We start from the raw sequence: 12918 nt of genomic DNA, 5'->3' as shown, positions 1-12918 counted from the left end.
GCACTTTTCCTCAGCATGCTTCATCTCTCAGGCGAACATAAATTCTAGTATCAAAGAGGCCTTTTACATTCAGTATCAGTTCTTCAGAACCAGGCTCAATGGAGATTCCTGTACACTATCTGTATTGAGATAAATGAACACACTCACATAGTTGAGCGCTTAAATGAGTCGTATTATTGTCCAAATATGCTTAGAAACCATCTTGATTTGAGTTGTTGATCCTTGAAATGTGATCATGAACAGACCGAACATGAACATGAACAGACTGGAAAGGCAAGCTATGAAAAATTAATGTTTACTTATGTTTACATAAATAGCCTGAGGTGATATTTAAAGTTAGTCCTGAAAGCTCTTTGAATAATTCACACTCATAATGATGGTAAACAGGATTCAGTTGTTCACATCAACAATAATAATTATTCAAAGAGTCTTAAAAAGACAATTAATTACAGTTTATGAAAGTCACAGGCATGAATTCCACACCATCTGTTAAACCCAGACGCTCCGCAATACTTTGCATTGCAAATCAATATCGGTTATACATGTGTGATGACAGACACTAGCAGTGCCTCAAATATGAAAGCATAAAAGTGTTAACCTCATGTGCCCGGCAGGTGTTTATGACACTAAAAAGCCGCTGCTCACCCTCACCACAGAAAGGACGAATCAGAGGTCTAGGTCTAACCATGCTCCATTACTGCCAAAGACCAAAGAGTTCAGTGCTAGTAGACATATACAGGAAAGTAGAAACATTCACACCATGAATATTCCCAACAAACCCAATTATGGAAAACATTTCCATCCCACAAGAATCCTTCTAAAGGTTCTGTGTTTTCAGTGGAAGTGGGCTGAAACCCTCAGAGGCCGGCTGCCCTGGGTTTGGGAGAGTATGTTGACTGTATAAATAGAGAAAGGCCAGCGAGGAGTTTGAAATGACTCATCAAAACTTTGGAACAAAACGTGGTGTAGGAAAGATAGAAAAAGTGGTTTCACTTTGTTAGCAGTGAAAATCTCTGGCTTTCAACAGATCTAATAGCCTTTTGACATGCTATAAAAGACCACCTGAGACATACAGACTGTGCTAATGATACTTGGCCTAAACTATTTATTTTTGGTGACTTCATTTCTCCGCTGGATGGCTGGATGTCAAACCTGTTGACAACAGGATCAAACGTTGACTTTGCTGTTACTACAGATAGCTCTTCTCATGTTTTTAACACCTCAAAGAACGGTGACAAGTCTGTGATAGTGGGTGGCAACTGAAATGGACTGAAGGAAACGGATGAGAAAAACATGTTTTTTTTTCTCATATATTATGAACAAATGGATAATGACATGGACATGACCAGGATAGAGAGGAAGAAAGTTGTGTGGCTTTCTTCCTGGTCCCCTGCAGGATGTGGGCAGACACATAAATGACACGTTGAGAAAGTCACTGTTGTAAGTTCAATAGAAATAAAAAAATTAAACAAGGGTCAGATCATTGCTTGAGGGTGAATCTCAAGAAAATATGTAAATACAGTATCCACTTTTTTTTAATTAAAGAAAATTAGGTATATTTTTCTCATACTTCTTTTGCATTGTGATATTTTTTTGTAATGCTTTTGTAAGTTTTTGTAAGTATTTCTATAAAAAAAAGAATATATACCCTGTTTTATTACAGAATTTTTTAACACTTAAATCTGCATAAATGAATGACTACTGTGATACCAAAATACAATCACTCATAAACATACAATGCAAATAAATTCCTTTATAAATTCCATAAATTCCTAAATAGAAAACCTATAGGAAAAGTTTTAAAAGGAGGCTTTGATGAGGTGAAATTACACAGGACTAGAGTGTCTGGGTCTCATGCAACCCTATAACCTGCACACTTTTAATTACAAGGCCAAGAGAGAAGGCGCAGACAGGGAGTAAATGATGAAAAGGGAGAGCGGAACAGGCAAACACGCCCCCTATGCAAACTTACAGATGCTTTAAGAGACCTAATAAATCTTCCCCGCTCAGAACTTTCCAGTTTAAACATCCGTGAAGCTCTAACATGGAAAACAGGCCGAGTCTCTGCTGTGAACATGGAAAAATCATACTAACAGACATGTATTTACAGACTCACCTACATGCACACACAAAAGTCCAACTGGCTCTGAACTAAACATTCCTACATTGTTAGTTAATGCTTGTAAAGAAGCAAATTGCCAGCAGGCAGCAATAGACAACCAGAATGGGAGAGATTGAGTGAAGGAAAAGGAAAAAGAGAGGAAGAAAGAGTGGAAGTGTGTTGACCTACCCTCCTGCTCGTCCCTGCTCAGGCTCAAACCTCCAGTGTGAGCCTCAGCTGGAGTCTCTGGGCTTCTCTCTGACTCCACCCACATAGTGTCATGTGACACTAACTCACCACACCTCTCTCCAACTCCAGAGAAAACAGTGAAAAGAGATGGCCAGAGGAAAAAGAGAGAGAGAAAGAAAGCAGGAGGTCTATCTGCCTGACAAAGCACACACGCACAAAGCTTAGCGGCTGACTGGCTGACTATCCCTCTTCAGTCCTGAATTGAGAGAAAACAGAGCAAGCTCAGAGTTTGGACTGTCCAGCACCAATGATTTATGAGCTCTGAATTACCTGAGCCCAACTTTTGTTCTTCCAACTTGAGGAATTTGCGAGATGTCTATTTAGGTAGAATGTGTTATGTTGCATTAATGACTAGTTTTGAGACCCTGATTTAAAAGAAACTACTCTGATCCTGAAAAAAATCTGTGTATTTGTTTATTAAAAAATAAAAAGAATTATATGTGATTACTAATTAAATAAATGCTAAAACCTTATGTCAGTGGTTGCCCTATTTGAGACCACTAATCAAATTTCTTGCTTCCAAATGTTCCAATTAAGCACAAAATTCCAATCCCAATAATATAATTGGTCATAAATAAATAGTACAATAAAATAAATAAATGCACAATAAAAGCATTTTCACTATAGTGGTCTCAGAAGACTTTTGGCCCCCACAGTTTCTTTTTCAGTTTAGACTCAATCCAAACCAAAAAGAAAAGAGAGAGAAAAAAAACACATGCTTTCAATCGCAAAGAACGATCAGTGTCCCTAAATCAAAAGCAGATCTCGCATCATTTCTCACAGAGAGTTTAGCTGAAAAACTGCACCGTAACTTCAACACAGAAAACATCATCAGTACAGGGAGGATTAGATTACAATCCTTAATCAATAAGTCCATATGTCTGCTTTTCATTCATCTATATGTCTGAAATACTGGTGTGCATGTGCTTCAAGTCTAGTCTCTGCTGCAAATAAGAGTTGTATTTTCAAGGGAAATGAGTAAGACTAATAATATTGTTTACATTATTGAATTAGACGTGCCAGATAATTGCGGTCACTCCAAACATGTACCATGAAACTGAACAGGCAGCACTCATGGCAAATCCTGATGTAGGGCGTCATAAATTGCAGGCCGTGGCCCTTGACAATAAGCCACTTCCCTTCTTTCACGCGCCAGAGGTGGGGCTCGAGTTTCAACATCAGCTTTTATTAACACGGAGCAAAAATAAACCCTTCCGATGTTTGGCTGGGTTTACAACAATTCTAAGAGCCAGCGTTCCTGCTCTCCGAGGACAAATCCTTCACACTTTGCATCTCTGCACTTTTCCAGGAGGCCGGCTTTCTGCTTTTGCTGAAATGCTTGTGAAAGTAGCAAACTCTGTGTAATCCAGTCAAACCTGTGGCCAGAACAGCGCAGACATTTGCTTAATTGGTTGAGCATTTCCCCCAAAATATAAAGAAACCTACTCTGTTTTCAAGTTAAAAGATGCCAAAGTTTTTCGTACGAACCCTGCAAGATCTGTTCCTCTCCTCCAACATAAGCCTGCAGGAGATCTTACTGACATAATGTACTCACCACATGATAACTGTTCAAGCTCAACATGTACTCATCTCCAATGTTTCTGTCAGATGAACAGCATCTACTGACTTTCTCTGACTGCGTTCCATATTCAGTTTCTGGAAATGCAGATGTCAGAAGGAGATAAATAAGTTGGAGGGGAGAGCAAGAGACATTTGTTCCCTTGCTAGGAGGTCTTACAGCAGATAAACAATGGAGCTGCGCCATCTTTGTTCCCCAGTGCTGAGAAAAAAGGGATGATTTATTCCTCTGTAAGACTAATGCAAACCATTTGTATCAAGGATTCACTTTTACAATGGTCATAATGCCCAGCTTACGTGGTTGTGAGAGTGTGTAATACAAGACAGGATCAGATGTTTTGTTATGAGCAAAACACCTCATACAGCAAATAGAGGAGCAACTTTTAATAGGCTATAAAGTAGCTGAATTCTAGCCAGTGACAAAAATGTCAATAAGGAAATTTCAAGCTCTCTATTTTGGGGTTTTAATTTGTAGTTCAGAAAACATGATCACTCGTGAGCTGCTAGTTTGCCTCATTGGAACATTGTTAACTAGCTTTAATGAACTACATCCATCTGGTCAAATGTTATTAATTTGCATCTTCGTTGCAGAAGGAAACTAAAACCAAAGTCTGTATGAAACAAACAAGATTTTGGAATCAGATCATTATTAGATCATGATTTGGAACCAATTACTTACATCAGGATCCCAGTGGTTAATTTAGATTTCTTCCTACTTAAACCACAAGAGTAAACAGAGTGAGCTATAACTTTATATAAAGTCAAACAGTCTTAGAGAACCATAAACCACTCTGCATTAGATTACTGGGTCTGCTGGGAGTTGTACAGTGAAAGGAGTTCATATGCATTACTATAGGAAAAGGTATGGATTTTTACCACAAGGTTTGCCAGGTTACTGAAATCTTTGAAAGATTTTTATTGTTTTGTCACTCAGTAGCACGTAAACTAGATGTCAAAAGAACTGAACTGTGTTTTCTTCCAATTTGCTTCGACAATTTGTCTGTGAAACAATCAACTTTTGTTTTTTGTTTTTTGACAGATGTATTCTGCGTATGTATTTCTGCCAATTTCTTTGTGTTTTCTGTACAGTGTTTGAAAGTAACACTTTTAACAACACTTTTTCCAGCTAAATGGCACATAAAAACAAAAAACTCATTTTGTCAGATGACTATTCTGGTCTAAATTGCCAGATCTTGGCCAAAATAAGAGGCAAACTGAACCAAACAGAAGTTTTTAATAATATTAAGTCTATATTTTATTTCAGCTTCATTTCAATTAATGAAACCTATTTTTTAAAGTTCCAGTTAAAAATAATAACACAAGTTCTGATGCCTAAATAGTTATAGCATTTATAGCAATGGCAAGGAATTTGAATATCAGACAATTATCAGTTACCATCTATAAAAGTAAAATAATCATCATGGTATTTGCCAGAATTGTTATATTACCTCCCTAGTCACAAGACTGTCTGCATTTGTCTAACAGAAGAAAAAAGACTGAGTGGCAGTCTAGCACGTCACAGCAGGCCACCATATAATGACGTATGCAGAAACAGCTATATCAGATGACTGATCACTCAACATGCTTCACAATAAACAACAAGAGTATCACTTTACAACCTCTTGTCTCCTCAACGCTCTGACTGCACAATGACCCCCATCCTCTCATCCAGCACTAATTTGTCTGATCAACAGCTTGGCCCGCACTGCTGGGATTGGGTTTATCCCCAGAAGAACATGCAGATAGACAGAGAGGAACAGATATCATTATTCAGATATCTCTTGGATGCCAAGAGACATGATATGCCCACAAGCTGTTGTCACAAGCAGTGCCAGCTTGTCCATCTGGCCCTTGGTGTGGAGAGGATTAGGGTGAGGGGTACAGCTGGCACAGAGGGTCTCTGACCCTGACACAAGAGCAGGGGAGACAGCTGTACTTGCTTATCCCCAGTCAAAACCACAAGGCCAAGTGGAGAAAGAGGAAGCCTGGGGTTTGTAAAAGGATAAGAGCTGCACAAATCACACACTCACAGTTGTGGCAGGCCCCCTTCACACCGCGGCCACGCAGAGTCAGGGCCAACAGCCAGAGATAATGACAGTGAGATGACAGAGACTCCGTAGACTTCATACTGAGCCTATGAGTTTGTTTGATGCCTTTGATAAAAGTTTTTCTTCACACACTCCCGTTCTGCCACTGGTCATGTCATATGTAATTGATGTTTTGTCAAAATTAGAATCCATCAGTTGAAATTGGTTAAATTATTTTAAATGATTGCCTAATTTTGATTATATTTAAAGTGTTCACAGTATTTGTCAAATTTATTATAATTGCATAAATATTACAATTTGTTGTTGTAATTTTCTCATAGATACGATGTTATTCACCATTTAATGATATTTGTCAGAAAACTATGGTAATACGAACAGTAATCGATCACAAAAGAGACACACAGACAAACGTTGAGGTTATAATCTTCAGGAATAGTGTTAAAGATACATTTCAACATCTCTAAGTTCATCAGCCGTATAGGACAAACTTTTTCTGGGATGGAAAAAAACTGCGACAACACTCTTCATCTTCTCTAGTGCAGTTCAGCCAGGCCTCGACAACTTTTTTTGCGTATTCCGTGGGCGGGGGTTATTTAAATAAGGAACATTATGACTTCATAAGATCCGGAAAAAGTGCGTTGTAGTTCAAACAAGCTGTTCGTTGTAGTTCTTGAAAAGTGGATTCTGTTAAATAAAATATCTCCTTTTGGAGTGGACTTGAGCTTTGTAACCTTGCAGATCTTTTTTATGCTCAAACAGCAACATTACAGAATAACTAAAGTTGAAAAAGTAAAAAATAAATTTAAAAAAAAGCATAATAGGACCCCTTTAAGGCATGAAGATTTTTTTTTTTTTTCAAGGAAAAAACATTTTATTGACTACAGGGAGACTTCAAAGAAATTGTGTAGTGAAAAATATTAATATATTTTTTCCTCTATTAAATATGTAAAAAAAGGAAAGAAAAAAAAAAGACCACAGTCAAGGTTTACATTTTTCAAAAACAATTAAAAAAAAAAAATACTTCAGGGGCCAGTTGCATTAACATAGCCATTATGTTAAGTCTGTGTCTTAAGAACTAGTATGATCAACTAGAAGTTAGTAAGGGGTAATCAGTCTTACTGTTCGGTGTCAAATTAGACCAATCTACGTTTTTATGTTACTGACTTTAAAAAGTTATTAACAGTTTTAAAGAATAAAATTGGATGACTAACTTGTAAGACTAGTCTTAACAGTTTATGCAACTGGCCACAGATTTTATATCCCAGCAACACAAGATAAAATGTCCAACACAAAGCTGAAAAAGGCTCTTAAAGAGACTAACTCTGTCTGAATCATTGTGATAAGCTTCATAAATGTTTATTGAAAATGTATTGTATTTTTTTCCATACAGCTAACAGAACCTACCAGCTGCCTCGCTGTCTTGCTGCCATGTGGTTTGCGTCTGTAAGCAGCTTCGCATAGCTTTCCGTTTTGAATCTCTATTTACTATCATTTCTTGTTGTTTATATCGCTGAATAGGGCTGGGACGGTATGGATTTTTTCTTACCGCGGTTGAAAAGCAAGAAATTCCCGCGGTATAGCGGTAAACTGCTTTAAATCACCCCCACTCAGTGAAACACCCACTGAGAATCCTGTTGATTGTGCCCTAGTTATTGGCGATTCTATTACGGAACGTGAAAAAAGAGACACCAGCCACCATAGTCACATGTTTGCCGGGAGCCAGAGCGCCTGACATCAAAGCAAATTTAAAAGTGCTGGCTAATGTTAATCATAAATTCTCTTAGATTATTATTCACATTGGCACTAATGATGTTCGACTTCGCCAGTCGGAGATCACTAAAATTAACATTAAAGAGGTGTGTGAACTTGCAAGTACGATGTCAGGCACTGTAATTTGCTCTCGCCCCTTTCCTGTTCGCAGGAGTGATGAGATACTTAGTAGACTGTCCTCACTCAGTGGCTGGCTGTCTAAGTGGTGTCCGCAAAATAATATAGGGTTCATAGACAATTGGAAACGTTTTTGGGGCAGACCTGACCTGTTGAAAAGAGATGGTATTCATCCCTCCTGGGATGGTGCTGCTCTTCTCTCTAGTAATATGGCAAATAGTCTTAGAGGTCAAACATGAACTGGGGCTCAGGTCAGGAAGCAGACAGACTGGCTAAACCGACCGTCTGCTAGCTGTCTCACGTCACTGAGGTCAGATAAATCCCAAACCCATTTAAGGGTAAAAATTTGATTGATGTTCAACAAATAAAAACAAATATAATGCAGATGAATGATAAAGCTTGGGTTGCTAAATATTCTATCCCTTTCTTCAAAAGCACTTATTGTTAATGACATGACTACAGACCATAACCTAGATTTGCCGTGTTTGACAGAAGCATTGCTGGAAGAAAACAAATTTAGAAGTTTTCCGCATTTCGTGGAGAGAGAGCACGATTGCATGCAGAAAGGCCTTAAAAACTGCTAGATCTGCTTATTTTTCAACACTTTTAGAAGAAAGCAAACACAACCCTAGGTATTTATTCGAAAACAGTGGCTAAATTAACGAAAAATAAAACTTCAACACCGGACGCTTCCAAGCAGCACAGCAGTAATGACTTTATGAACTTCTTTACTTACAAGATTGATAATATTAGAGAGAAAATTATAACTATACAACCGTCTACTACAGTATCGCAGAAGACAGTGCATTGTAGTCTCCTTGAGGAAAAATTTCATTCATTCATTGCTATAGGAGCGGAAGAACTGTCTAAACGAGTTAAATCATCTAAATCAACAACATGTATGTTAGACCTATACCGACTAAGCTATTGAAAGAGATGCTCTCAGAGGTCATAGATCCTCTTCTTAATATCATTAATTCATCTTTGTCACTAGGATGTACCGAAAACTTTTAAGTTGGCTATTATTAAACCTCTTATTAAAAAAACGCAACTTGATCCTAGAGAATTTGTCAATTACAGGCCGATCTCGAATCTACCTTTTCTGTTAAAACTAATAGAAAAGGCAGTATCCTCACAACTATGTTCCTTTCTAGAAAGAAATGGTATCTGCGAGGATTTCCAGTCAGGATTTAGACCATACCATAGTACTGAGACTGCTCTCATTAGAGTCACAAATTATTTGCTCTTATCATCCAATCATGGTTGTATCTCTCTATTAGTGTTACTCGATCTTAGTGCTGCATTTGACACTATCGACCACAACATTCTTTTGAATAGACTTGAAAATTATGTTGGCATTAGTGGAATTGCACTAGCATGGTTCAAATATTACTTATCTGACCATTATCAGTTTGTAGCAGTAAATGAAGAGATGTCATATCGATCAAAAGTTCAGTATGGAGTACCACAAGGCTCAGTTCTAGGACCGATGCTGTTCACCCTGTACATGCTACCCTTTGGAGATATTATTAGGAAGCATGGAATTAGTTTTCACTGTTATGCTGATGATACTCAGCTCTATATTTCTTCACGCCCTGACGAAACGCACCAATTCACAAAATGAACGGAATGCATAGCTGATACAATAATTTGGATGACTAGTGATTTCCTACTACTTAATTGGGAAAAAACAGAGTTTCTAATTTTTGGGAAAAAAAAAACCTCTGCACATATTAACCCAGAATACTGTCTAACAATTGATGGCTGCTCTGTCAAGTCTTTGTCGTCGGTTAGGAACCTGGGTGTGCTCTTTGATACCAATCTTTCATTTGAAAGCCACATTTCTTCCATCTTAAAAATATATTTAAATTACGACATATGCTTTCAATGAAAAATGCGGAACATTTAGTTCATGCGTTCATGACCTCAAGGCTAGATTATTGTAATGCTCTACTGGGTGGTTGCCCTGTACACTTAATAAACAAAGTCCAGTTGGTACAAAATGCAGCAGCTAAAGTTCTCACTAGAACCAGAAAGTATGACCATATTAGCCTCGTTCTATCAACATTGCATTGGCTCCCTATTAAACATCGTATACATTTTTAAATATTGCGGACTACTTACAAAACACTAAATGGTTTAGCTCCCCAGTACTTGAGCGAGCTCTTAACGCATTATAGTCCTTACATCATAAGAAGAATGGCATCTACGCAAATGTTAGTCTTTCTGTTTATTCCGAGGTTTACTGAAGTCAGCTGGATCCGGGCCGTATCCAGATCAGATGGTGTACCTGCGCCTGGACCCATCCACAATGCATCCCTGAAGTGCCAGCCTCATCAGCCCTGTGAAGGCCTCATCGACACGACAGCCATCGGCACTGATCCTAAACAAACCCGTCTCCATACCGGCGTGATGACTCCGATCTTCAACCAGATGGAACTGGATAAATATTCTGAATGTTCTGATCTGACTTCTGACCTGTAATGCTGCCTGAATCATAATCATACACGGTTCGTTCATTGGCCAGAGGAGAACTGGCCTCGACTGAGCCTGGTTTCTCCCAAGGTTTTTTTCTCCATTCTGTCACCTTGATGGTTCCTTGCCACTGTTGCCTTGGCTTTTGGCTTGCTTAGTTGGGGACATTTAATATTCAACAATATTATTGATCTGCCTTACTTAAGGTGGACAATGACGCAATTTTCTTCTAGAAACAAACTTTGTTGTATTATTTTCATGTTATCATTGTGAAGCTGCTTTGATACAATCTGTAAAAAGCGCTATATAAATAAAGATGACTTGACTTGACTAGAATAGATCTCTGATCCGAGGGAGACGTTTAGAAAAAGCGGTCTAGGTGCAGCAGTTTTCCTACTAAGTCATCTTCCAACAAGGGTCTGACATACAATCTGAGAGTTGCATACCAACATGCTATAACTACAATATCAGAGCAAGAAAAAAAAGAAAGAAAAAAAACTCCAAACCGAATTTATAACATAATTTTTTTTAACCTTTTACATGGGAAAAAGCTGATAGAGCAGTAAACCTCAGTGGGCAGCTGCCGCCCTTTTTTCCAGAGCTGTTGGGAATGTAGAGTCATGGTGAGGAGGCTGTTAGAGAAAACAGAGTTAGATGCAGTCAAAGGCCTGTTTGTCACCATGCGTCCAGAATTGCTGCATGCTTCATGCAGACGAGAAACCACCACTCACTTCCGCACCACACAGCAGCTCTTTTGTTCTCTCCAGCACAGAGAGCCTGAGGAGGAGACATGTGAACCCTTGTTGGAAGATGGCTTAGTAGGAAAACTGCTGCATCTAGACCGCTTTCCATTTCTAAACGTCTCCCTCGGATCAGAGATCTATTCTAGGCCATTGGTAGGTTCTGTTGGCTTTATGGAAGAAAAGAAAAAAGAAAAAAACTTTATGATTAGTAAGCGTGTTGGATCATTTCTTAATTGTTACTGAAAAAAACCCAGTTGAAAACCACTGATCGGCCAAGCCAAAAACTAATGACAAACAAACCTCAGGATCAACTCTTTCTGTGGGAAAAGAGAAATAAAGTGAAGCTTCAAATCAAAGAGTTAATATAGAACCACTGACCGAATAGAAAACATCCACACACACATACGCAGAGATTCAGCATGTATCAAAACTATGTAAACTCCTACTGTTTGTGTGAATCGAGGGGGAGGCGACCAAAGAGAAATAAACTCTTGCTATTAGCATTTCAAAGCCGCCACAGTAAAGTCCATTTCAAATGAAGCATGCAGGCGTCTCACGGGGCGGTGTGTGTGTGACGTGGTCCTGAGGGGAGCACATGTGGGGGGAGTTAAAGGGTTATTTCAAAATTTTAATTTCTACCACAATAAGTCTACCACAGAGGTTTCTCTATGATTTTTGTGATTTAAATGACCACAGACCTCACAGATCACAGGCTACTCCCTCTGCAATGCACCTATTATTTTTCTTAAACCAACCTGAAACTAAGCGCTGCAAACATTTTCAGTCTCCCATAAGTATCCATAACAGTATATCAGTATCAATAACCAGTATCAATGTATAACTGAGTTCAGCTGAATATTCCATAAATTAACACTAAATGTGCAGGGGATTTAATTAAACATGAGCAAACTGCATGTTTTCATCTTGATCTCACAGATAACCCCTCAACAAGAACTAACCAACTTGCTCATCTACCCTTAAATGCATAATATGTATCTCTATATCAGTGGTTCTCAACCAGGGGGACCAAGGCCCACTAAGCGCCTCAGAAAATTTCCAAAGGGCCCACAAGATGACTTATAATTAGACAAAACAAGCATTAAAATGGATATTTCTGTTGATATAAACTGTATTTTTTCCAACAGTTCCAACAGCCTTGAAAAAACTAGATATATGAGGTGGCCTCATTTTTAAAATTGTGATTTCTAAATCTGAAAATTCATGTTAATTATTAAAATGGGCATGAGCATTTTTATAATGAAAATATTTTTCTTATTATGCCAACTTGCCAAGCTCTAAAATAATTTGTGAAATATAATTTTTTATCCTCATCCTTAGTTGATGGGGGCACAACCTCTGCTAGAGACACCAGACCTGAACCTATTTGTGAGTACAAAGTGAAGAAATCACATTGAACAAGACATCTGCTCACTCTCTGAACAAGACATCTGCTCACTCTCTCAACAAAAGAGCTCCTGAAACCACATTTGGCCAAATGTTGCTTTATTGGCTGTGTTGGCAGTAAAATTCCAGGTCTTATCAATATCCAACTTCACAACAAAAATTAGGCCACATGATAGCACAGCATCACACAGTAATATTGTCATGGATGTCTACAAAAGAAAAAGCTGCATTTAAGTAGCTCAGTGTGGATAAATACCACGTCCGCGGTTAATCATATATTACAGAGATCTGATCTCAAAAACAGGTTTGTTGAACTGCCATGATGGAAATGTGGCCTAATATCTTCACCTGATGGAAATAGGTAAGACTCATGTAGAACAGTGACTCCTACTGGCACTTAAAGCAGCTGCAGAGTAAGAGAAAAAGAGCAAGT

The 12918-nt window shown here is 38.4% G+C and overlaps 2 protein-coding genes across 7 annotated transcripts in view; both read right to left on the bottom strand.

Annotated features, from left to right (window-relative positions):
* tnrc6c1 (trinucleotide repeat containing adaptor 6C1) overlaps positions 1–4956 on the bottom strand; it is a 180320-nt gene extending 175364 nt beyond the window's left edge. Inside the window, exon 1 of the mRNA XM_079887825.1 lies at positions 4945–4956. The gene's annotated coding sequence lies outside the window, so the exon portion shown is untranslated. The remainder of the gene's footprint in view (positions 1–4944) is intronic.
* septin9a (septin 9a) overlaps positions 1–12918 on the bottom strand; it is a 105911-nt gene that overhangs the window by 52544 nt on the left and 40449 nt on the right. The window contains exon 1 of one of the 6 annotated variants that reach the window (XM_079887896.1): positions 2291–2365. The exons of the other annotated variants lie outside the window; for them this stretch is intronic. The gene's annotated coding sequence lies outside the window, so the exon portion shown is untranslated. Of the gene's footprint in view, positions 1–2290; positions 2366–12918 lie in introns of those variants that run through there. 6 annotated transcript variants of the gene reach the window in all.

This window comes from Squalius cephalus (assembly GCF_949319135.1).
Source record: "Squalius cephalus genome assembly, chromosome: 1".
Taxonomy (NCBI): domain Eukaryota; kingdom Metazoa; phylum Chordata; class Actinopteri; order Cypriniformes; family Leuciscidae; genus Squalius; species Squalius cephalus.
Note: the sequence above shows the minus strand (reverse complement) of the source record. Positions and strands in the feature narration are given on the sequence as shown.